A 23,279-nucleotide genomic window follows, 5' to 3' on the forward strand; every position below is an offset into this window, starting at 1 on the left:
GCAGGAATAAAGGTGTTTCAGTTAGACTATTTATGGACCTAGACTTCTCCCTTAGGAAGACTAAAGATTTCTGGTCTTAGAAGATGGGCAGACTGCAGAAAGAGCTGAGCTGTCCATGGACTGTGGTCCATGGTTTGTACATGAAGGACGACGAATAAACGAGAGCATGGCTTTAGAACCATGCAGACACTGTGTGCGATGTGTGGCTTTGGCAGTGCCTTTCCTCTGTGCAATAAAGAAAACAATAATAATTACATCAAAGGTTACTGTGACAAAACATGAAAAAATCATTGGCACAATTTAAGGAAAACTAAATTCCAATAAAGATCTGCTGTTACATATAAATCATCAATTTATAATTTTTAAATTGCTTTCACAAGTTTCATGAGTACAATGAATCTCTAATATTAAATGACTTATAATACATAGAAATTCCCAAATGTGTCTGTGTATGGGAAAACATTTTATATGTTTCTTTCTTTAAAAGATTAATTTTTATTTATTTATTAATAGAGAGAGAAAGAGGGGGAGAGTGAGAGAGAATGGGCATGCCAGAGCCTCTAGACACTGCAAACGAACTCCAGATACATGTGCCACCATGTGCATCTGGCTTACGTGGGACTTGGAGAATCGAACCTGGGTACTTTGCAGGCATGCACCTTAACCACTAACCCATCTCTCCAGCCCCCCCTTTTTTTTTGAGGTAGGGTCTTGCTCTAACTCAGGCTGATCTAGAATTCACTCTGTAGTCTCAGGGTGGCCTTGAACTCAAGGTGATCCTCCTACCTCTGCCTCACGAGTGCTGGGATTAAAGGCGTCCACCATCATGCTCAGCGTATATGTTTCTTCTTCATTCTATTTGAGAATTGCTGGACTAATCAAAGCCCATTAGTTATTTCCTCAAGTATTTAGCCTCAGGGGAGGAAACCCGCAGTCCTTTCTGTGGACACTATTTGCTAAGGAATAGCCATCATGAGGCAGAGATTATTTGGAGAAGGCACTGGCAAGGAGGGGTCCATGCTTGAGATAGTACAAGGCTAGAGCTTTCTGGAAGCGAAAGGAATGATGCCGTGAGAAATGTGCTGCATGACACTGTGGCCAGTGGCCACATGTTGTACGGAACCAGTGAAGTGTAGCAAGAATGGGGAGGAACCGAGTTAGTAACTTTTAGTTACGTCTGGATAATTTGAAATTTTTTTTTTTTTTTTTTGGTTTTTCGAGGTAGGGTCTCACTCTGGTCCAGGCTGACCTGGAATTAACTCTGTCATCTCAGGGTGGCCTTGAACTCCTGGCAATCCTCCTACCTCTGCCTCCTGAGTGCTGGGATTAAAGGCATGCGCCACCACGCCCGGCTTGGATAATTTGAATTTAAACAGACACACCGGTCGAGTGGATTGTTAGCTTTCTACTACTACAATACGTGTGTAGGATAACTTATAGGAAGGTAGGGTTTAGTTTAGCTCCTGGTTTCAACACTTCTGGTGAAATCAAAGAACAGTAAAATTCAGATGAGAATGCAGCCCCATGCCACCAAAGCCAGATAGACATTTAGCTCTGCCATCAGCCAGTGGGTGAGGAATGAGTGCCCAGGGAAGTATTCCTATAATGTTCCTCCAGAAGTGTTCAAGGGAACAGCCTCAGCCCAGTGTCTTCCTAACAAGCTGTGCACAAGGACCTGTTCCCAAGTCCTTCAAAACTGTATCAAAATAGCACCAGCTAGCTGTAAAGGCTGATGTGTCGGCCCAGTTGCTTTTGGGCTTGAGATGGGCAAGAGTGCATGGTGAAATGAAATGGGTCACCTAATGGGCAGGAGGCAAAAGAAGATGGTGAGGGCTGGAGAGATGGCTTAGCAGTTAAGCGCTTGCCTGTGAAGCCTAAGGACGCCGGCTCGAGGCTCGGTTCCCCAGGTCCCACGTTAGCCAGATGCACAAGGGCGTGCATGCATCTGGAGTTCATTTGTAGTGGCTGGAGGCCCTGGTGCACCCATTCTCTCTCTCTGTCTGTCGTTTTCAAATAAATAAATCAAAATGAACAAAAAAATGAAAAGAAAAGCAGACGTTGCAATGGATTCAGTTTCCCAGTACACACACTCCCAATCACCTAAAGACCTCCCATTAGGCCCTGCATCTTAAGGTTTCTACAGTGAGTAATGGCACCTCTGTGTAGACCAAACCTCTAATGCATAGGCCTTTGGTAGACACGTAAGATCTCAGCTACAGCAAGTGACAAACTAGATCGATGCTTATTCTTTGTGTGTATGCTACATGGTGGAGGACATGGAGACTGTTGATCAAATTAGTTAGATACAATTTTCTGGGCTAGAGAGATGGGTTAGTGATTACGGTGTTTGCCTGTGCAGCCTAAGGACTCTGTTTCTATTCCCCAGGACCCATATATGCCAGGTGCACAAGGGTGTGCATGCATCTGGACTTTGTTTGCAGTGGCTGGAGGTCCTGCCATGCCCATCCTCTCTCCCTCTCTCTCTCTCTCTCTCTCTGCCTCCTTTTCTTTCTCTCAAATAAGTAAATAAAAATAAAATATAAAAAATTATTTTTCCATATAAGGCAGTCTCCTAAAACTTGTCTTAAAGTTGTATCTTAAAAGACAACATATTTAAAAATAACTATTAAAAGGCAATTTTTAAACATATTTTTTGTTCATTTTTATTTATTTATTTGAGAGTGACAGAGAGAGGGAGAGAGAGAGACAGATAGAGAGAGAATAGGTGCGCCAGGGCTTCCAGCCACTGCAAACGAACTCCAGACGCGTGCCCCCCCTTGTGCATCTGGCTAACGTTGGTCCTGGGGATTCGAGCCTCGAACCAGGGTCCTTAGGCTTCACAGACAAGCGCTCAACCACTAAGCCATCTCTCCAGCATTAAAAGGCATTTTTAAGAGTCTTGGTTGTTACTGTTTTGAGGGAGTGCGGAGCTTTAAGCGGGGTCTCACTCTAGGCTGGACTGGAACTCACTCCTTAGCCCAGGCTGGCCTTGAACTCACGGTGATCCTTCTACCTCAGTACTGGGATTAAAGATATGTGCCACCACACCTGGCAAGAAGATAGATTATTATAAACCTATCTTTAGAGTGAATGATGGCTCTAACTCAGTAATGGACCTTACAATTAAGTAAGGATAGAATTAAATTGTTCAATTGAAATTGAGTAGGAACTTCTGATGTGTTTTCTGTGCCTGAAAAGTTTTGTCCTTTTTGCTAATGTTTCTAGGAGACAGTCTTTAATTTTATTTTTTCCCTTTTTCCTTGAGAATACTATACACATATAGCTTTTCTTTACAGTTAGCTGGTGCCATTTTGATCTAGTTTAGACACCGTTTCGAAGGACTTGGGAACAGGTCCTTGTGCACAGCTTGTTAGGAAGACAGTGTGGTTGAAGCTGTTCCCTTGAACACTTCTGGACAAGCATCGTGTGGGAATGCTTTCCATTCCTCACCTGTTGGCTGACAGCAGAATTAAATGTCTATCTGCCTTTGGTGGCATGGGGCTGCATTCTCATCTGAATTCCACTGTTCATTGATTTCACCAAAAGGTGTATTTGCATGTGCTCTGCGAAGGCACCTTGGCGCCCACATCCTGGATTTCATACAGGCACAGATTTGGCACTAGCCTGATGAAAACTCAATTATGATTTATGTCCATGCAACAGAATTTCCCATTGATTATTGGCCAGAACCATGATAAAGCAATGTGAGGCCCAAAGCCAATCCTTCTCAGCCACTGTGTTCCTTTGGGTTTCCTATTCTGCGCCCTTGCTTGGGTTTTCCTGAATATTTGAGAACAATAATGGTTCAAAAGAAAACTAGATTCTTAGATATGCAAATATCTTCACAACAGAGGTCTTCTGTATCTGGATCGTGCTCAGAATTCAGCTCCTAGTTAGGTGCCGGTTGTTTGGGATTTATCCAACACCTGCTGTCACACCACACACTGCTCCAAACTTTCCAGAACATGGAAGAGCTGGGACATGTTACTTATATTTTTATTGTTTTTAATTGTGTCTTTTTGAAAAATATTTCATTTATTTATTTGTTTGAGAGAGAGGAAGAGGTAGAGAGAATGGGCGCACCAGGGTCTCCAGCTACTGCAAAGGAAATCCAGATGCGTGCTCTACCTTGTGCATCTGGCTTATGTGGGTCCTGGGGAATCGAATCAGGGTCCTAAGGCTTCACAAGCAAATGCTTTTAAGTGCTAAACCATCTCCCCAGCCTTGCTTACTTTTTTTTTCCCCCGAGGTAGGGTCTCACTCTGGCCCAGGCTGACCTGGAATTCACTGTGTAGTCTCAGGGTGGCCTTGACCTCGTGGTGATCCTCCTACCTCTGCCGCCCAAGTGCTGGGATTAAAGGCATGCACCACCATACCCAGCTTTGCTTGCTTGCCTTGTTAAACTTGTTTATGGCAACCTGTAGAGAGTTTGTTGTCTAGAGGCAAAGGAAGAAATTCCCTTCTGATCTTGGTGCGTTGCTCACCCAGGGCAGAAGGAGGTGGTGGCCAGAGTGAACTGACAGGAGCCGAGAGGCTGAGAAGAGTAGTAGAAAGAAGGAATTACAGAGTTACAAAGTGAGGAGATATGAAATAATCATTAAGGAGTGTCCTGGTGGAACTATACCTTTCCTGATGATCAGCTCCCTGTTGACAGGGTGAACACCATATACTTCATTCTTAGACACAAAATCTTTATTCAAAATATCAAATGTTAGGGCTGGAGAGGTGGCTTAGCCGTTAAGGTGCTTGCCTGCCAAGCCTAAGGACCCATGTTTGACTCTTCAGATCCCAGGTAAGCCAGATGCACAAAGGAGAGGCAAGTGCAAGGTTGCACATGCCCATTAGGTGATGAAAGTGCCTGAGGTGTGAATTCAGTGGAGGAGTCCCTGGTGCACCAATTCTCTCTCTCTCTCTATTTCTGTAAGATAAAATAAAATATCAAAATTTAAAATATGTAGCTTAGTGTGAGGATGTGCCAGCCCTGGTCTAAGTTCCTTACCTATCTGTAAGCATTTAAATCTCATGATATCTTGGGCTGGAGAGATGGCTTAGCAGTTAAAGCGTTTACCTGCAAAGCCAAAGGACCTAAGTTCAATTCCCCAGGACCCACGTAAGCCAGGTGCACAAGGTGGCTCATGCGTCTGGAGCTTGTTCTCAGTGGCTGGAGGCCCTGGCACCCCATTCTCTCTTTCTCTCTCTCAAATAAACAAATAAAAATAATAAATAAATAATTATTGTGATCTCACTTGAAGCCAATTCTGTTATTGTCTCTCTTTCTCAGATGAGTTAACTGCAGGTTAGAGAGGAAAGATTCATTGCGTAGCTTTCAGGTCACAGGTAGCAGGACTGGGATTCCTGCTGAGCTGTGATCAGGCTCATAGGTAGCAGTGCTGGAATTTGTAGCCAGGCCTCATATATCCAAGTTTTGTGCCATCCATCACGACCCCAGGTGGGCTCTTTCCTGCAGAGAATAAAAGAGTGGAGGCGTCATTATTTATCTTGGCTCCCGAAGGAGTGAGAGAGCTGACCTGTCCTGTGGTGGGGGCAGAGGGTCCTCATTCTTTAGGTTCAGGATGGTTTGCTATCACACAGATCGGGTCCCTTCATTGCTGTGCCCAGCTCTGACGCAGCTCCCGTAGCCCTTCAGGAGGAGCTGGTGACCACTGTGTTCTGAGCTGAACTGAGTCTTCAAAAGAGCATGCATGGGCTGGAGAGATGGCTTAGCGGTTAAGCGCTTGCCTGTGACGCCTAAGGACCCCGGTTCGAGGCTTGATTCCCCAGGACCCACATTAGCCAGATGCACAAGGGGGCGCACGCATCTGGAGTTCATTTGCAGTGGCTGGAAGCCCTGGCGTGCCCATTCCCTTTCTATCTGTCTCTTTCTCTCCCTCTCTCTCTGTCACTCTCAAATAAAGAAATAAAAATGACAAAAAAAATATTTAAAAAAAAAGAGCCATGCAAAAGTCCCAGGCCTCAGCACCTCAGATTATGACTTTATTTATAGTCTCTCCAGAGATGATCAAGTTGCTTCTTGATGGAAGTCCTGGGGAACCAGAACAGGTTCAAAGTGGTTTTCAAGTGGCTGAAGTGGCCTCTTATCAGTGGATGATTGAACTCTTAAGAGGCCACCTCATTTCCGCATGTAGGCACGGAGCCAACAAACTTAAAACCTCTGCAGTGTGGTTAATGAAGTAGCACGTGAAATAAAGCTTTGCGTGGCCACTAGGAAACATTTTCATCAAAAACGTACATGAAGAAAAAAAAAGACAAAAAACCAAACCTTTCCCCAAACTTAATCCGTATTCAAGTGTAAGTTAGGCCACTGTTTTAGGCAATGTAGTTAGGCTCGAGAGATTTTTTTATTTACCCTCTCCACAACTTTTCAAGGTCTCCCTCGTCAGCTTTCCCACAGTCACTGACCCAGCAGTCAGAACTTCTCTGATTAGATAGATAGTGTCCATGATTTCATTCTGTAAAATGATCAACCCACCCAGTTCCAAGTGACAGCCGTCCTTTATCGAACAATGACTCGAAAACATGCATCAGGTATCTGACAGTCAGTCACAGGTTGAGCTTCACCGGGCAGCTCTTCCGCGAGGAGCAGAGCTTCTCTTTCCCCAGCTTAACGTCTGTCCTCCGGGCTCTTGTAGTAAGGGGAGGCACATGTTCTTTTGCTGCATTTATGGGTAATTCCTCGGTGCTGATCCTTACGTACAAGGTCTGGCTGCTTGAAGAGAGGGAGCTCACAGGAGAGGGAGCTGCGGGTGCAAATTGGTGCACATAGCGCTGAGCCTGCGTGGAGCAGAGCCCGTGGGAACAGTCTCTTGACACAGCAGAGCCTGGCCTCCGGGGTGACGAAGGACTGTATGCACGCTTCCTTACTTTTAAACTTGGCTCTTAGTGGTGGAGGTGAGCTGACATCTGTCCATTCTCCTTCCTGGCACACAGCTCTTTTTATTTTCAAATAAGAAGGGGCTTGAATAGGCATCTGACCCCACTGGCCAATTATTCTCCGAGAGAAAAGCAACCAGTATGTCCTTTAGCCTTTCCTTCTTCTTTTGTTTTCCAAACAGGTCATTGTGGTTTATGGACGCTCTCATCTTCCAGCGCTCTCGTAAATAACCAGCAATTGCATACAACCCACCGCGGTTTCCTTGATGGGCAGAGTTCCTAGGGTTTTATCTTGGGTTACACACCAGGAACACTCTTCTTAAACCTGGTGAGGCTGTCACTGGTAGGTTCCTAGTTTTATTACGGCTAAGCCAGGCGGTGTCTTGTCTCCGTTAATGGAGGCTAGTGCTATTTGGGGTCATAACGATCTGTGTTCAAAATAATCATTCTCAGAACAAACCTGGCATGTCTCACCAGTATTCTTTCCACTGTTAACTATGAACTCCCTGTCCATTAGACATGTGCTTTTTCTAGGCTCCTCCGCTTCTGCAAAATGACCTGACTGTTAGCTGGGCTCTGGGATCTGCCTGCGCACTGAAAGTGAGCTCAGGTGCGGGGGGGGGGGGGGGGGGGCATCGCTGATCTTCTGCATGCCCTGCATGGACTCAAGCTTGTCACGCCAGTGTTAACTGAAAGCCTGAGGGAACAATGCTGGAATATTGGGAAAGGACTTTTAATTTTATCTGCCTCCAGCTATTCTAAATGGTGTGTCTGAGAAAAGCTGATCACTGATGACTGGAATGTTGATTTTTTTTGCGGGGTGGGGGGGTGCGGTTAGTGGCCATTCCTGATATCTCTTTCTCATTCTGAGGAGCACCTTCCCTGCATGGTGCCTGTGTGGGATCGCTTACCATAAGATCCCATGGAGATTATACAAGTTGTAAAGAGGCCTTAGTTGTTAATTTCACCACCTCTTTATGGGGGTTCTGGAGAAGGTTCCTGTCTGGTGTGAGTATAATAGAAATTAGATTTCCCCAGGAAATCTAAATTGTTAAGGTTTCATGGTCACTGTGAATTGTTAACTGATAAGGTTTGTCTTTTCTTGTTGGCTGACAGGACGTGTAGGGCCAGGCTTATGGCCCAACTCATCACTTCCATGGCTAAGTGTGGTTTGTGTTCCTGGACTCATTCTTGGGCCTGTTTCCTCTCCATTCTTGTCCTATTTTTCCCCCTTACTCTACTTTTAACTGATGTTATTGGGTCATTTTCTATGTGATTTATTACAAACTGCTACAAATATTTTCAGGAATAGATTAAAGAATAAAAACAAACAAGTACACATGAATCGAACCATTTCAAACAGAGCTGCAGGGTTTGGTGAGGGGAAAATGGGGCTTTTCCATGCAGAGAACAGCACAAACATAGAGAATGATTTTGACAGGGGATTGGATAAAAAAGCTTCCTCATCACAGTTAAGGTGATGTGTTGTAGGAAATCTGCCCAGCTAAGATCTTGAAACTACACTATGGGAAGAGAGGCATCATGCAAAAATGTAATTGTTTTCAGTGTCTCTCAGCCTGATCTATTTTATTTTATATATAAATGTGTGAAAATGCTTTTGTTATATGTTGGAAGGAGATCTAGATGATTGTTAGGAAAAAGAAGAAAGTCATTGAGATAAGAAAGGCTTAGCAGAATCTTGGTGTTTAATATATTTTTGCATGCTGTTTAAACACTCCAGAAAGACATCGCTTCAATTTTATTCCTGCCTTCCAGAGATCATGTGTCTGTTTTACAGAATGATGCAAGGAAACACAGTGTTGCTTTGCAAGATGAGGTATGAACTAGAAATTCGGGGAAATACTTATTACAGTTATTTAAATAGCTCAGAGATAAAGAAGCATTATGCCTGTTTCTTTTACCTGGAAATCTTTAAACCACCAGGTTCCATTTTCATTGACCATTTGCAAGGAAAAGAGGTTAAGGGCCAGTGGATCACTGCTATTCCAAATCATAACAAAGAGCCAGTGTATGTATGTTGAATGAATGAATAAAATAAATTTCAGGTGTGGACTGTATTTCTGCAATCAAGACCAGTTGATTTGACTTTAAGGATGTAATGATGGGGTCTCCTGTTATGCCCCATATGGACAGTATAGACTAAATAACGTGAAATGCTTTTTATACTCAATAGGTCAAAAAAAAAAAAATCAGTGTTATTTCTACAGTTTGAATTGCCTTCCACAATGTGGAGCCTGTCCCAAGATGACCAACTGTCTTGTGAGCATGCTATCCTCCCTTTGTTGTGAAACTAGTGAATTCTGGTTTCGGGGGATTAAAAAACCATTATCCCCAGTGATCCAGTGGTGATCTCCATGCACGGCAGCCACTCCGAACATTTCCGTAGAGGCTTGCTGGTGACAATACACACCCACCGCACACATCGGTGATTCCCACTGGAACCCTGGCTCAGGCATAAGATGATAATAGTTCTTTCTCCACTGTGCTATGTGAATCACAGGATGAAATAATGAGCACAACATATTTAGAAGAGGGCTTCCTACTATCTAACCCGAACTCGTCAAATAAGGCCATGCCTTGTTACACGAAAACAGAGCAAAAAGTAGGCTGAGAGCTCAAAGCCATCTTCCAAAGGAAACCTTTCCCTGCCCACCCAGGGCAGAGAAGGTTGCTTCTTTGAAACGCCTGACTCTCTCATCTCTCAGATATTAACTCTTTAAAGACAGGGTCTCCCTGCATGGCAGCTACTTTAAGAGTGCTTGTTTAGTTTTCCTTCATGCTTGGTCTCTTCCATCCTTTCAAGCAGCTCATGTAGCCTTCTGGGACTCCACCACTGCACCCACAGACTCTGCTCATGAGCAATTCAGTTATCGAAACGGGGGAGCTTTCGTACCTGCTTAACTACGTCAAAATGTCACCTTGATTGTCTGTATCAGTGTTTTTCAACCTTGGCAAACACTGACATCTTGGGCTTGGCAATTCTTGGCTATGTGAGGGCATCTTGTGCAGGAAGTTTAGCAATTTCCTCGGCTTCTGCGTGGAGACATCCATGCTGTGCTGTATAGGGCCTATTGGTGACAGTTTCTGAGAGTTAAAATATTTGTGTTGGTTTGATTAGTTTCCAGTTTTTCCCAGGCTCCCGTGTGTATCCTTGTGGCATAAAGCGGCCCACATCATTTTTAGATGTACTGAGTATGGTAGGGTCAGAAGTTTGGAGCGACTGTAGCCATATGCATGTCTCAAGGCCTCTCTGCACATCAGTAGCAGCTGGTGTACATGATACTTGGAAAATATCCATCCCAGCGTGGCTGATGTAGCCGGCCATCAGCACCCACTCCATCTTCCTCCATCTGCCCCACCCCACCGACAATCAGAGTCCTGTCGAGAACAATCCCAGAGTTACTCGAAGAGGATAACTCAAAAGCCCAGGGCCCAAAGGCCGCTGTTTCCTTGTGGCACCAGATCGAGAGCGATATGGCAGTAGCTTTATGGATGCACTTACGGAAGGCTAGTACCAGCAACCTCCAGGGCCCTGGCCCTTCCTCCGAGCCCTCTGCCACAGAAAACAGTGCCACAAGTATTTGAGAAGCGTGGGCATGTTTTGGGACGACGGGCCTGCAGAACGCACCCAAGCTCAGCGTCTCTCAGCCTCTCAGCGCGTGTCTTCGCAGTGCCCTGTTTTGGGCATACGTCACTGCACACGGGAGAAAGAATCAGGTCGTGTTTGCCTCGCTGGATGCACGCTGGGGTTCCAGGGTTAGGGCGGGGATCGAGAGACAAAGAAGAGGGCATGCCCTGAATCCATGAAGTGGCCTCTTGACCCGTTAAAACGCAAGTCAGGGAAACCACCCAGATTTAACTTCAGCGAGGCACAGAAACAAGATGAACATGGGAAGGGAAGAAGATGAGGTTTAGTGTGAGTGGGAAGGGGCAAGAGAGGGAGGAGTGACATGATCAAGATGCATTTTAGACATGTGTGAAGTTACCAAAAACAAGACCCGAAATGAAACCCGCTACACTCCAATCGCATATATGATCAAATTAGAATAAATCACACTCATGTCGCTAGGTACAAAAGGACCCAAATTCTGAGTGCCTGCTATTTCATATGGGTGGAAAATGTCAGCGACAGGAGGATTGGCTAACGGCAGGATCGACATTAAATGATCCCATGGCTTTCTCCGGGCCTGTGGCTCTGGGTTAAATACACTTAAGGCAGACTTGTATCAAAGATTTTGAACCAACTTGCAAAGAAAGGTTTCCTGCATTTGCGTCTTCTTTAAGCACTAAGTTTAGATGAACATGAAAGAAAATGCATTTTGAACATGGTGACTTGTGTTGGCACAATGTTTTTATTGACCATTATTTCAAGCTATAGCTTTTATATTTTTCTGCTCTTTTTGACTGACGTTTAATGAGTAGATTTTAAAGAACATTTTTGCTATTTTATAGCCAGGATACTAACTCTAACAACTGAAATTTGTAAAAGTGTACAATGCAGCCCTTCCAACATGGCTCCATCAGTTACACACCAATAAATAACAGTGATTTCAAGGGTGATTAATCATCATCATTAGAAAGCACTTTGGCCAAGCCAACATCTGTTTCCATGGCTACGGCAGCCGGCCATCACGGTTGTGTAATTTATATGTTTTAGTTATTGTTCCCAGATGAATATGAGGCCCGTTCTGCACAGTATGACCTTTAGCTTTAGGCCCCGATGAGCTCTAAAGTGGTTTACACACAGTCCATAGTCATTTGGAGAAGTTTTTACTTGAAAATTGTAGATATCCGAGGAAATGAAGTGAAATTTCAAACAGCTTCAAGGCACTGCCTCCTTGAAGGGGACAAGTGGAGAAAGTACAATGGGCAGCGTCGTTAGCAAGAACTCAACGCCCGCAGTTCTGTCTGAGTTGGAGGCTCACAGGGCTGGCCGTTGGCTACAGCATAGTGAGGTAACCGCTGTGCACAACCCCTCTCATATGTCTAGTAGTAACATGAAGGAAGGAGCCCGAGGGCTCCACAAAAAAGGAAATGATAAGGAGAGAGAAATATCGATTACTTGGATGTGACACAGAATAAGTAATACTGCAGCTATTGCATGCTAATCGACAGTTTAAAAATGTCTGAGAGAACAGGCACACTAACTACTGAACCAGGGAGACAGCTGAGGGGTTAAAGGCGCTTGCTTACAAGCATGCTGGGCCAAATTCCGTTGCCTTGCACCCGTGTGCTAGCTGCAGAGTTAGCCCATGTGGTTGTGATCCCAACATGTCTTCAGCAATGGGTGGAGCCGGCAGAATCGGGAAGCTCTTTGGCCACCTAGACTGCTGCCCATGTATCAGCGGCAAAGACGGGAGACTGAGCGGCAGAGAAACCCTGTCCCCAAAAGAAGACAGAAAGAGGATACTCAGGTTGTCCTCTGATTTCCATGTGTGTACCATGGTGAGTGTGTGTGTGTGTGTGTGTGTGCGTGCACACACACATAGACACACACACTAAAAAACAAGAGGGCTGGAGAGATGGCTTAGCAGTTGAGGCATTTGCATGCGAAGCCAAAGGACCCATGTTTGATTCCCCAGGGCCCACGTTAACCAAATGCACAAGGTGGCGCATGCGTCTGGAGTTCTTTGCAGTGGCTAGAGGCCCTGGTGCTCCCCTTCTCTCTTTCTCTCTCCCTCTGACTCTCAAATAAATATATAAACAAAAAATTCAAAAATAAGGAAGAAATACTAACTACCCTAATTTGGACATTATACATTATATCTGTGTATCAAATTATGACACCACATCCCATAGATATATAAACAAACATATAGTTATATTAGAACTTAAGAAAGGCTCACTGGGTACCTTGTTTGTCCCACACTGCCTTAAAAAGTAGGATGTAGAGGGGCCAAGGAAGACACCTCCGGCGTCCCCATGCACGTGCACAGAATGCATGCATACCTAAGGACACCTGTGCACACACATGCACATACACACATTGCACATGCAGGCAAAAAAAAAAAAAAAAAAAAAAAAAAAACTTTAAAAGAAGACTCTCAAGGCATGGGAAGTAAGTATGTGAGGTTCAAAAGCTTAAGTGGCTCTCTGTCCTGTTCACAGTGAGTGGCTAGCTGGCTGATAGCTAGCTCTCCTGGCGTTAAGGTCAGGGTTCATCTTTTCTCCATTTACTGTAGGCGTACATCTTTTAAGCAGCTCTTTACTGCACAGCTGTATGGCTCAGTGGTGGCAAGTCCGCAGGAAATCACGATGGGAGAGTTTCAGCCCACCTGCTTCCGCAAGGGGCTCACGCTGAGCCCCAAACTAAAGGCCAAAGCCCAGCCAAGCTGTGATGGAGTACTGAGTAGGTGAGATCGACCGCTCCCTAAAGGCCGGTCATTAGGCAGGAGGTCTAGCTGCAGAGGTGTAACAGCGGACTTCCCTGGAGCAGAGTCGCCTGCGTTGGGATCTGAAGAGGAGCTAGCCAGTGTGCAAACCAGAGGCAATAGCCACTGTGTCAGAGGCCAGCATGTGCGAGTTCCCCCTGGCTGCAGGAAGCAACCTGAGCGCTAGCCCTGGAGCCTGACTTTGAATGAGCTGCAGCCGAACTGGACCAGGAAGTCGAACTAGCGGATGGAGTGCTCCCAGGGTGGGGCATGGAGGCAAGCTTTGATCCTTTAAATAACCTCAGGCGAGTCTACTTCGTCTTCTGGGAAAGGTAGCTGCTGAGAAGCCCTGTGGTTTTACCATTGGCTCAGTCTGGATTTTTCTGCTGTGGGCCCAGATGCCCAGTCTTTGAGTCTCCTAAACAGAGGTCACATGATGGCATATTGGCTAAAGGATAGGTGTAGTAGAGACCTTCCTCTTCCCATACACGGGATTCAAACATACCGGAAGTTGTCACATTTGAGGGCACCGGGCTGCATCGGTTTCCTGTGCTGTGTACCAAATTAGTATTCAGTTAGTAGTTTTAGAATCATACTCATCATCTGACCGCTTCTCTGGGCCAGAAATCCACACAAGGCTTAATAGGGTTCGCTACAAAGCTTGCACCGAGGTGTCAGCCCTTCTCATATGGAGGCCTAACTGGAGAAAATCTCACTTCTTAGTTCACTCCTGATACTGGAATAATTTACTTTCTGTTTTTTTAAAAAAACTTAAATCATTTTTATTTATTCATTTGAGAGTGACAGAGGGAGAGAGAGAGAGAGAGAGAGAAAGAAGGGAATGGGCGCCAGGGCCTCCAGCCACTGCAAACGAACTCCAGAAGCATGTGCCCCCTTGTGCATCTGGCTGATGTGGGTCCTGGGGAATTGAGCCTTGAACGGGCTCCTTAAGCTTCACAGGCAAGCGCTTAACCGCTAAGCCATCTCTCCAGCCCTAATTTACTTTCTTGTAGCTGTGAGACTTACAAAGCCAGCAAGGAAAGTACCACCCTCCTGCAAACTGGCCCACAAGACAAGGTTATGAATAATGTGATACAGTCACAGAAGTGACATCTTATCACTTTTGTCATATTCTTTTTCTAGTCACATGTTATGCCCTCACACAAATGGTAGGGAAGAGTACCAGGCTATGCCCCCAGCTGGCACTCTGCTGCACCATTCATGGCACAACTTTGCAGATGCAACAAGGAGCACCCCATGTGAAGTCTGTAGGACCCAAACTCATCATGCCAGAGACACTCTAAGTATGGTCTGGTTCCCACTGAGAGCAGCGTGAAAGCCCCACAGTGTGTGGAGATGTGTGGGTCAGGGACTCCCCTGGTTCAGCATCTCCTGCCTCCCTCCCTGACTTCTTGTGCTCCTCAGTGCTTACCTCCGATATGAACAGCCTTATACGCTGGCTGAACACTTAGCCTCTCACCAGAAAAACCTACAAATTGCCTGGGTCTCCTCTCTCTCTCTCTTGCAACAGGTACCCTAGCTCCATTGGCTTTTCCTTAAGTATTATCTAGGCAACATCTTACCACCATGTCACTGGGTGACCACCTCCCTAGTCCTGGACAATCAGGCAACCTCTTGCTCGCTCCCTATCCGTGGGGCAGCAGTACTGCCCTGGTGCCAGGGCCAGGCAGACTCACGGCATGCAGCAGCATGATGGTTCTTTTCTCACAGGTCATCTATGGGATCACATCATGGGATTCAAGCCCTGCCTTTCCTCCTCAGCACAATACCTCCATGAACTGTCTAATTTGTATCCATGCCAGCATCTTGTCCCCATTACTTGTTAAATACTACAAAATTTTTATAAGCATACCACCCTCAAGCAGTCTGTGGGGGGGCATTTGTAGGTTGGGATAATTCTCAATCATGGGGCATTTGCGTTTGTATAGAGGTTTTGTGTGGGAGTGTATGTATTTACTTCCCTTGGATAACTAGTGAGGGAATGATGGCTTCCAGTTATCTTTAGTGGGTAAGGCAATGCATGATCCCACGCCCTATCAATACCCACCGCTTGTTGAGTAAACAGCATTGTGAGGCGCATAACAAGGGGCAGCTGGAGAGATTTTCTGAATACCAGCCTACTTACTGTGTGGTGATCATTTACTGTCTGCTGCTTGGGAAGAGTAACTGATAGAGTTCCGTTTGGCATGAATTCACCCTTCACCTATTATAGAAAACGGGACCAAGGGCTGCAGCTAATTGCTCCGCATCTAAATTTTTTGACTAGGCAGATTCAATGTGAGCTCATACGCCTTTTGTAGAGTGCTCTCGGGAGTCCTGGGTAGGTCTAAGCAGCTCTGTCTCTGGTGCTGAATACTCAGGCACGACTCACACACAACCTTCCGTGCCCCTTAGGGAAGACTGCTTTGCAAAGCTTTCATTAGCTGGTGCCTCCCTCTCTGTGCCTACTTGGAATGGAATTGTTTGAACGGAATCACTGATGGAGCGCAATCTCGCCGTTTTTCTTCTGGTAGCCTGTTCTTCAGCAGCGCAAATGACATTTTTCTAATAGGTCGCGTGTCTCCTGCTCATGCCTCAGCATATGCAACCCCTTCTGTGCGTCTCCTTTCCTTCCCGAGTGATAGACCCTCTTCTTCCCGTGGAAAGTCACGCTTTTGCATATGTATGGTGCTATAGACATACTGTCTTACCAGCTCATCATGGAAACTTGCACCAGTTAAAAATATATAAGTATATGGGCTGGAGAGATGGCTTAATGGTAAAGACACTTGCCTGCAGAGCCAAAGGACCCAGGTTTGATTCCCCAGGACCCACATAAGCCAGATGCACAAGGTGGCGCATGTGTCCAGAGTTCATTTGCAATACTGAAGGCCCTAGTGCCCCATTCTCTTCTCTGCCTCTCTCTCTCTCTCAAATAAATAAACATATAGATAAAGAAAAATATATAAGTACATAAATACATAAGTACTTGTGAGTTTTTTTTGTTGTTGTTGTTGCTTCTGTAGTGGAACATGTGTATTTCTTTGTCCTTTTGGTCTTGTTACCTCAAGGACCTAGCTAGTTCACTGTAGTGTGCGTCATACAGATGGATTACCTGCTTCTGTAGGTGACGAAGGAATGGAATGTTCTCACCATGCTTCCCGTAGGGGGGTCAACAATTAGATGAGTAAACGGACACCAAAGGAGGAGCAGGATGCTGGGCTCCAAAGACAGGAGAGGCCAAGTTTGAGACAAGAAAGCTCAGTGGTTGACTCTAAGACCTGGCTCGGTGGCTTTTTGTGGAAATCCTCTTCCTATGTGATATGTTGGTGAAATGAAGAAAGCAACCTGGGCCAGATGATGGTTATATATAAATGAGTGGGTATGTGTGTGTGTGTGTATGTGTGTGTGTGTGGGGGGGGGGGAGGCACTGAGGTCCTACAAAGCCTGAGTCAAATTTTATGCTTAGGCGGAGGGTGGTATGTCAGTCAGTGAGCAGGAGGTAGAGAGGGTGGAGGGCGTGGTGAGAGGGAGGAAGTGACCTGGTACAACATAATATACTACCTGGGCAAGCCCTCAGTGTCTCCTTTCCACAACTCGGCCCTACCTTCTAAAGCTTTTGCCACCTACTAATAATGCCATCAAGTCATGAACCCACTGTTGATGGTGTGTTGAATAGCTCACGAACGAAGTCATGATCCAGTCACCTTCTCAAAAAGTCCATCTCTGACCACTTCTGCACGGGGGGGGAGGGACAAGCCTTCAACAGATGAGACTTTGAGGGGCGTCTCAGGTCCAAGCTGCAACAACGCAGAGGAGACCCCGAGCCTGAGAGGCGTCAGATGTCCTCTTGTTTGTGTGTTTGTTTCCATGGCACGAGAGCCGGCAGAGATTGGTTCGCCCAGGGAACGTCAGGCCTCTGTTGAGCAGGGCGAATCTCGGGGCTCCCTTCTGCTTGCTGTAATCCTTCACTACGGACTGCTGGGCCACGGAGGGGGAGTTCAGGATGCCCCAAGAGGGAAGGAAAAGAGGGAAACGTTACAAGACTCCGACTGATGAATCAGTCTGGCCTTCCGCTTTGAACAGAGAGCGTCCGTTCCGTTCCGTTGGTTTTGCACGCGACTCCCGGTCAGCAGCTCAACCACGCGAGCCTCCCCGCACCCGGGAGGCCGGGAGGCCGCCGTCGTGACGGTGCAGCACCGGCCGGGAGGCTGGAGGTCTTACTGTACATCCTTCTGAGATGGTGGCAGGTGGCAGGTGACCACCCCACGAAGTCCCGCCGAAGCAAGGAAGCTGAGCAGCATGCCAGCTCTCGGTGTCGCCAAGGTGGCTCTTCGGGATACCACGGGGAGTGCTCCACTCAGGCTTCCTTACGAGCAACCTTGGGGACGCACATAGAAACACAATCAGCTCTAATTTTCAACCACCAGAGGAGCAAGGAAAGGAAAAGACTGAAACGACGAGCGACGTGGCTACGTGAGAGGCCGTTTTTCCACTTCCAAGAAAATCCTCGAAGTGCTCATACAGTTCATTTCTATATACTATATAGTATATTTCTATGTCATGAAGAAATTCTTCAGATTTTGTGTTCATTTGATAAATTTCCAGGGAAACTCAACCTGCAAACCAGCACCAAGGTGCTTTTTATTTGGTGTTGTTTGTGACAGTAAAAATTTTGAAACAATCTACATGAAAAAAAAAATAATGAGACATCCACAAAGAATAAATATAATGGTGTTTCTTCAGACAATGCAACACCTTCCAGTGTTAACAAGAAATGAAATCAACCATCTACATAAACATGGGTAGAGCTCAAAAACATGATGTTAAGTGAAAATATTGAACAAAACTATGAATTTATATGCAAGTTATTTAATGTGAAAAGCAAAAGAAAAATAACAATGCACTATTGATGGATATATATGTGTCAAAATGGATGAGATGGTCAAATAATAACAGTTGTAAGTTTGTTTCTGAGAAGGAGGGAGGAACTAAGAGAGAGAAAGTGAGAGGGAGGAGATTTTTGATTATAGTGTTTAATTATTTTAGTTTCCAAACATATCAGTAATAAAGTAAACTGCCATTACTTGTCGACTGGAGGAATTTGTAATGTAAATCCACTATTCTGCATGTAACACAGTAAAGGACAGTCTGACCAACCTGGTTTCAGAAGGCTAGTTTCAACAGGTATGGGAAAAGGCATGCATAAAATATAGCAAATGACTATAAATTTAGAATAAGACATGCAAGGGAATATAACATGAGTCTATAAATAGGAAATAATACCTTTTCAAAACTTTTGTTGGAGGCAAACCCAACAGACTGGCCTTTATTTTATGCAAGGGAGTGAGAGCAAGCGAGGGAGAACTGGTATCCCGGATCCCCCAGCCACTGTAACTGAACTCCAGCTGCGTGCACCACCTTGTGCACGTGCGTAACCGTGTGTGCTTGCGCCACCTTGCGCATCTGGGTTACGTGAGATCTGCAGAGTCAAGCGTGGGTTCCTAGGCTTTGTAGGCAAGCGCCTTAAACACTAAGCCATCTCTCCAACTGGTGATAATATCTCAAGTGATTCCTTTAGAAACACATTTTAAATATTTGAACTGGCAAAAATATTTCTTTTCATGTATAGAGTCTGTGTGGTGTGATGTGTGGTTTGTGTGTGGGGCATCCACATATGTATGAAGAAGATATGCGCAGTGCACATACATGTGAAGTCCAGAGGAGAGCGGCTGGTGTCTTTGGTGTGTGCATCCACCTGCTTCGGTGAGGTGGAGTCTCTCAGTAACCTGGAGATGCTCTCTTTCTGGTCCAACCTCCACTCTCGTGTGGACGAGAGTCACAGTCATGCGTGGCCATGACGAGCTTCTCATGTGGCTGCATGGGGGTCATAAACTCACATGTTCTGAAGGCTTGGTTCCTAGTGTGTGGCAGTTTGGGAGGTGGAGCCTTGCTGGAGGAGGTGTGTTGTTGAGGATGGGCTTAGGCATGTTATAGCCAGCTCCCCCTTGCCAGAATGCAGCCCACTCTCCTGCTTTTGTTGTCCACCTGGTGTTGGCAAGGAAATGATGTCCACCCCCTGGTCATGTCATACTTTCCCTGTTATCATGAAGCTTCCCTTCGAGACGGTAAGCTAATATTAAAAAAAAATCCTCCTATTATATGTTTTTTGTTGGGTGCCTTATCCCAGCGACAAGAAGGCAACTACAGGAGAAAACTGATACCAGAGGATTGCAGTTGTTGATGTTTGAAGCCTGACTATGTGGCTTTTGGCCTTTTGGAACTGGTTTGCTGGAGGAAGGTGTAAAGATTCAAAACCTTGGCCTAAGAGATGCCTTGCAGTACTACAAGCAGAGTTCAATGTACTGTTCGGGTCAGAGTTGGAAGACCTAAGTGCAGAAAGAACTGTGCACTGTGTAGGCTTGTACTTATGAGAGGAAAAAAGAGCTCTGTCTTGACTGGGATCAAGCAGTTTGTGTGATACTTGCTGCATTTTGTCTGTATCATGAAAACTTGGGCAGGATTGAGTTTAGAACATACTGACTGGTTTGAGTAGAAAGGTATGGCATGCAAAAAAAGAAAAAAGAAAAAAAGAAAAGAAAAGAAAATGAAATGAAAGCTTTAGGCAGGAGGAAACAGCTTGCAATTGAGAGATTACCACATTGAGATTGGGCCAGCTTTCTGCATTGGGACAGCAGAAAGAATGCTGCCTCTTTTGAATGTTAGGGGGACTGAATGCTGAAGGAGTGCCCTGATCTTCAAAGGTGGCTTTCTTGCTCCCTAGACTAATAACTTTTTTTTTCTTTTATGGACTAATAACTTTTATAGCCCACCTGGTACTATGGGAGTATAACAAATTCCAGAAGGACAGGGTCATTGGATTTGTAATGTAGTTTGTTTTTTTAGAAATGGCCACTAGATAATGTGAGGCAGGGTTGCTGGAATCCCTGCATGCAGGGATTTGATTCAGGCGTCTCCTATAAATTTATGTCTGAATGCTAGGTCCCCAACCGATGGCAAGTTGGGAATCAGAGCCTCCTAGAAGCTGTGTCTTGTTGGAGGCAGGCTTATGGGTGTCCCATCCAACTTCCTCTTGCCAGTGTTCAGCACAGTCTTCTGCCGCTGTCGTCCACCCAATGTTGACCAGGAGGTGATGTCCACCCTCTATTCATGCCATTATTTTTCTCTGCCATCATGGAGCTTCCCCTCAAGTCTGTAAACCAAAATAAAACATTTCTTCCTACAAGCTACTCTTTTTTTGTTCATTATTTATTTATTTATTTGAGAGTGACAGAGAGAGAAAGAGGCAGATAGAGAGAGAGAGAGAATGGGCTCGCCTGGGCTTCCAGCCACTGCAAATGAACTCCTGTGCACCCCCTTGTGCATCTGGCTAATGTGGGTCCTGGAGAATCAAGCCTCAAACCGGGGTCCTTAGGCTTCACAGGCAAGCACTTAACCGCTAAGCCATCGCTCCAGCCCCTACAAGCTACTCTTGGTCAGGTGTTTTCTGCCAGCAACAAGAAGGTGATTGCAACTAGGTCCAGTGGAATCATGGGGACGAATCATGTTTTGTAGTGGAGACCCCAGAGTATTTTAGAAATAGCAGGACTGTGGAATGGCTGCCCCAGAGAGATGCTGTCTTGGGATGAAAGTTTTCCTGGGATTTAAGCAGCCCATCTGGAGGGGCAGAATTGGAATCTCAGAGACTCCACCACTGCTTATAGATATTGTACTCAATGCTACAGGGTTTTATAGTTAACTATCTGCTTTAGATCTTGTATTGGTCCAATCTTTCTTTGTAACACCATTGTTTGCAGTGTGGATGCCTGTGCAATTATGTGATTTTGATTTTATAAGTCACAGTTAAGAGACCTTGTATTATGAGGATGTTTGAACAGTGTCGCGTTTGATGAAAACTATGAGAATTTTGAAAGTTGGGCTGAATGCATTGCATTTTACATCACGGATGGGCATGGCTTTATGGGGACTAGTGTTGGAACAGCATAAGGAATGACACAGGGAACCAAGCCTGGGAAATCTTGGGCCCTCTCAGACCCTCATGGATGGCAAGGTCTCTTAACTGCTGTGGCATGTCCCCAACCCATGCAAAGTATTTTAAAGCAAGCCACTCAGAGATACTTTCAAATAAGAAATAAGAACTCACTGAGTTGAAGAGGCCCATTGATCACATTCAATTTGATTTTGTTACAGTGGGTTACAGACATGGAGGGCAGTGCCCGGCTGTCTAGGTGGGTCTAGGGAGTCAAACGTGGTGGTCTCTGGTCAGAGAGGACCTCATGCTCAAGTGGCATGTGTTCTTAATAATAAACCCATCTCCCCAGCCAAATCTTATTCATTTATTTAGTTTAAATTTTTAAAATATTTTTTATTTGTTCATTTATAAGAAGAGGAGAGAGAGAGAGAGAAAGAGAATGGATACAACAGGGCCTCTTACTACTGCAAACAACCTCTAGATGCATGTAGCACTTTGTGCATCTGGCTCACTGGGCAACTGAAGCTGGGCCATCAGGCTTTTCAAACCAGTACCTTTAACAACCAAGCCAACTCTCTAGTCCTCCCAAATTTATTTTTAGTAGAATTGTTCTTTGCTGTCTTAGGAGAAGTTGAAAAGGAGGGTAGAAATCACATTTTCAACATGAGTTTTGAATTTCAGGTTTGTCTTGATTGTGACAGAAATCTCCTTATTGCATTTTTTTTTCCTGCTGTTCAGATGTGTCATCACAGAGCAAAAGCAGTGAGTTATAGGGGAACAAATACACCTGTAGTTTAGAAGGCACAGCCATGATTTGCAGATGTAAACATCTCCATCCAGCAATGTTCAGAGAACCAGACTCCTTGCAGCTTTGATGGCCAGAATAAAAGAAAAGTATCTCCAAAGAGACTGCTGGAAATGGCCTCTTATTTATTTCAAATTTGAGATGATTGGGACAAACCACCATGTGATCACAGGTTCCCGAAAACTTGGAAACTCTGGGCTGAGCATCACTGAAGCTGTTTTATTAGGAAAGTGTCCCAAGGGCTATGTGTATTAACTTTCATGTGATTATGTGTGTGATGTACGTAACTGGTGCTGAAATCAACATTTGCTGTACAGTAGGGCATTAAATACATCACACCCAGGAAACAAACCCAGCTTCTTATCCATTTCCTCAGTCCCTATTTTTTCCCAGAACCAATTCATTCCAATTCTGTTCCAGATAAGACCTCTCAAGGCATCAGATTCCCTCCCTACACTTTTGTTTGTTTGCTGGAAACTTTTGAAACTGTAGTCTAATGCCATTGAAGTAACATGAAGCTTTATCATTCTAGGCCAGGTTTCTTTCCTAAAGCTATTCCCTACCATTTTACAGCATGCTAAACCAAGCGATTCACCTTTGACATCATTGTGCACATTTTCTTCCTTGACTGTCATCCTTCATGGCTTCAACTTACCTGTCAATATACTCTAGACAAGACAAAGATTAGCTCAGAATTCATGGTCTCTATGACGCCCTTCTTAATTTTACCTTCTGGAAGAAGACTGTACTTCTTGCATAGCACTTGAAGAGTGACTTCTCTATGCCAGCTGTGGACTTTTGACCATTAGTTTAGTGTTCCTTCCCTGTTATAAGCCTCTCAGATTTTGGGCTTACAACTTATTCATGTACTCTCTCATACAGAAGCTTATCAATCATGATTAATTAATGTGTAATAAGTTATTATCACCTGAGTTGTTATAACAGTCAGTTATTAAGTGACCTGAATTCTGTTGTCAACTTTTCACTTCGCTTGCCAAACTGAAAACTCATGGCTTAGCTGTTAAGCCTGTGAAGCCTAAGGACCCTGGTTCGAGGCTTGATTCCCCAGGATCCACATAAAACCAGATACACAAGGTGGCGCATGCATCTGGACTTTGTTTGCAGTGGCTGGAGGCCCTGGTGTGCCTATTCTCTCTCTCTCTTCCTCTCTGTGTCGCTCTGTCTCTCTCAAATAAAT

This window comes from Jaculus jaculus, chromosome 18 (assembly GCF_020740685.1).
Source record: "Jaculus jaculus isolate mJacJac1 chromosome 18, mJacJac1.mat.Y.cur, whole genome shotgun sequence".
Classification (NCBI taxonomy): Eukaryota; Metazoa; Chordata; class Mammalia; order Rodentia; family Dipodidae; genus Jaculus; species Jaculus jaculus.